Genomic DNA, 4,031 nt, shown 5'->3' on the forward strand with positions numbered 1-4,031 from the left:
ACCCATCAATATGGTTTCCAAAAAAATAAAAGCACAGATCTACTACTTCAAGAATTTTCAAATAAAATTAATAATGATCTTAACAAAAGAAAACATGTACTCGTATTATTTATTGATAATTCAAAGGCTTTTGATACGATTGATCATAGTAAATTACTTAAAACTCTAGAAAACATTGGAATTACAGGAAACCTACATAAATTATTTGTTAACTACTTTCAAAATAGAAAGATTTGTGTAAAAATTTTTGATCATTTTAGCAAAAAAAATATTGTTTTCGCAGGCGTACCACAAGGGTCCATACTAGGCCCTACCTTGTATATAATATATGTTACTGCAATGAAATTTATTTTTTCTCATGTAAAACATTACGTTTATGCTGACGACACAGCATTAGTTATTTCACATGAGGATTTATTAATAGCGAGTAATTTACTGCAAATTGACTTTGTCACTCTTCAAAAATGGTCACATGATGTAGGTTTAATAATCAATGCTAAAAAAACGAAGCTTATGCACATCAGATCTCCTCATAATAACATCACCATAACTCCTAAAATTATTTCTCATGACTTTAATTGCATCCATAACTTTGTAATACAACCATGCTCATGCAAAAATATTGAACTTGTTTCAAAATACGTATATCTAGGCTTAACAATTGATTGTTATTTTAAATGGGATATACATATACAAAAAGTGTGCACACGGCTTAGAGCTATAGTGAGCAAACTTTATAGATTAAAGTTTTTTGTTCCACCAAATACCCTTAAAATAGTATACCTATCATTGGCGGAATCCCTAATAAGATACGGAATAACTTCATGGGGACATTCAACAAAAACAAATCTTCTTTCAGTCCAAAATGTACAATATTCTTTGGTAAAATTATTATTAAACAGAACTAAATACGAACAAAGAAATGACGTACCAAAGTCATTACTATACAACTCTGTAAATGTATTATCTGTTCGTGCTTTATTGTGGCTTAAAATTGCGAGTCAGCATATATTTCAATCTGAACATAATAAAATAGTGACACATGTTCATAATACAAGACTAATTGCAAACGATGGACTTGTAGTTCCCAGATACCTGAATAAATATGGTCAAAGAACTCTAGAATACCTCGTTCCAATAATTTACAACATGTTACCAAACTCAATAAAAAGCTGTGAATTGACTCACAGAAGGAAATGTATGTTAAAAAAATGGTTATGTGAAAGAATTTTTTTGTACTAATGTAATTATGTGTATATTTTATGTACTTGTTAAAATTGTATATGTATTTAAGAAGTAATTGTTAAAAGAACCCGTTGACAAACTGATATCAATCAGTTTAACGGGACTTAAATTGTAAAAAATGTATTTTTGAAAGTTGATAAATAAAAAAAATAAAAAAATAAAAATAAAAAAAATCTCAGTATGTTTATATGGTAATATCATTCGGTTTTTGATAAAAGTTGGACGGCTTGGACGAAAGTTGAGCTTATTTTACAATAATTTATTATATGTCGCTTTCGTCGATCGGCGTGCGAACTGCGAATTTCCTGATTCGACGGAGAGGTTATGTCAGGTTATGTGAAAATGCGCTATTTACGCGCAGATTGTTTAAAATCTAAAAAGTTTATAAATAGCATTTATAATTATATAGTTGGCGGCATCATCATCTGAGGATGAGCTGTCCAACAGATCCAGCAATAGGCGACAAGTATCATCCATTTCGAAAACGTTCTCAAGCTGTCAGTAAGTAAAGTTGTCACTTTGACAGATGAAATTATGTTCCTCGGCCGCTCTCGAATTCAACTGACCCCCTCTCCTACCATAGGAAGAAATATTTGATAGCGTCGTGTGTCGGTAGAAAAGATGATGCGCTGTACATTAACTTTTGATGTGAGCTTTGCGTGTGGCAGCACCATTATTGTTGCCGGTTCAGCCATAGAAGAAGAAGAAGAGTATAAAAAGGTTGAGGGTACCTAATGACAAAGTTATCTTTATACCTACGTTTGCAATCTTGTCTCTGAGCAGAACGGGACTTAATAATACCCAATGATAAGTAAACAGATGGCAGACGTTTAAAGTCTGATACGATAGCAATTCATTACAAACATAGTCTTGTAATGACATCCAACGTATTTTAAAATTAAACTATTTTTAAAATAAGGGCTTAGACTGACACACTACGCTATAATCTTTCTCAGGAGAGGGGGTCAGATCAATCGGCGGACTGCCGCGGAATATCATTTTTATGTATGGGATCTGTCACTTTGGCAGATGACAATATTATTAGCGCATAAATTGGAGTAGCATGTACGTATTATACAGGGTGTATCGGCACTAATCCGACAAACTTTAACCAGCAATTCCTTAGCACATTTGGAGTAAAAAATGTTATGGGCACTTTGCTGTCCGGTAGCATTTTTTTTTCAATTAAAAACAAAAAAAAAATTAAATTTCCACACTACATCACTGTCATTGCCATTGCGTTTCGTGTTGGACAGCTGTTATAAGCAAGTATGTCAAAAAGCGTCATCGCTCTTTCGCACACACTAAATAATAATACTTAAAAATGAGACGAATGGTGCCGTGCCATTTCGTTGTGATTGTAAGTGTGCGCCAATATAGGTACACACGTGCATTATTCAACGGAATTCGAATAAAATATTTGCCAGATGGGTTTTCAAACTTTGACAAAGGATAAAACAGTGGTGACATGTGGTGAAAATATGAATAATAAATTTTTTATTAAAAAAAAAACGTTACCGGACAGCAAAGTGCACATAAGATTTTTTACTCCAAATATGCTAAGGAATAGCTGGTTAAAGTTTGTCGGGTACGTGCCGATACACCCTGTATATGTTGGGCTGACACACTTCGCTATAATCTTTCTCAGGAGAGGGGGTCAGATCGATTGGGGGACTGCCGCGGAATATCATTTTTATGTATGGGATCTGTCACTTTGGCAGATGACAATATTATTAGCGCACAAATTGGAGTAGCATGTACGTATTATATATGTTGGGCTGACACACTACGCTATAATCTTTCTCAGGAGAGGGGGTCAGATCGATTGGGGGACTGCCGCGGAATATCATTTTTATGTATGGGATCTGTCACTTTGACAGATGACAGCCGCGTAATTACGGCGCTCCGTAAATTGTTCTGACTCCTTCTCCTGCCGTAGGTCGAAGAGGGGGTCGCATAATTTTCAAATATAGCCTGGCTAGCAGATCACACTTATAATACGTCATATTTTTGTCTGTATGGGATTGTATGGCGAGCAATATGGAATTATACAAAACTCTTTGAACTGTCACCCGTAATACGGCAGCACAAGACATGTCAAATGTTCCAAGAATTTCAATAATCTGCGAATTGTTGAATCGCAAACTGCGAATAATGTGTCCGAATTTATATTATTCTACAATCAAAAAAAAAACTTAAAAAATAAAGTACTAAATAAAAAATATAAATGTTAACTACTAAAAATTTTTTTTTTCAATAGAAATGTATGAACGCGTGAAGGAAAAAACTTTTAAAACAGTTTCACTTGATTAACTTTTTTACTTTCTTATAAAATTACTTAGAAAATAAATAAAAACCAGTTTTTTGCTTGAAATCGAACGTTTCTAGACTCCGTTTGTCAAGCGATTTTAATGCCTATTACCTACAATATAAGATATACCAAGAATATACACATTTTTGGCTTGTAGCTTCCGCTTGTGCTGTCAGAACTCGCTGACCAATCACAGGGCGTTTGAGTGCCTCGCAGATTTAATCGTTTTTAAATAACGCTTTATTAATTCTACGTGTTATTTTATATAATCATACTTATGTATTAAAAATCAGCGTTTGTTGATCTTTATGAATACGTGTTTTTTAAGCCCTTGAGGCTATTTTGCACAAAAACGGCGCAAAACGCGCAAAATCATTCAGATAATAGTATTTTAATTTTTAATATTTTTATATTTTGGTATTTAGCAGTAAGTTTGTGGTTTGACGTATTGATGAAAATAAAACAATTACTTTGT

This window comes from Hesperophylax consimilis, chromosome 20 (assembly GCF_061612785.1).
Source record: "Hesperophylax consimilis isolate HC1 chromosome 20, BYU_Hcon_1.0, whole genome shotgun sequence".
Taxonomy (NCBI): Eukaryota; Metazoa; Arthropoda; class Insecta; order Trichoptera; family Limnephilidae; genus Hesperophylax; species Hesperophylax consimilis.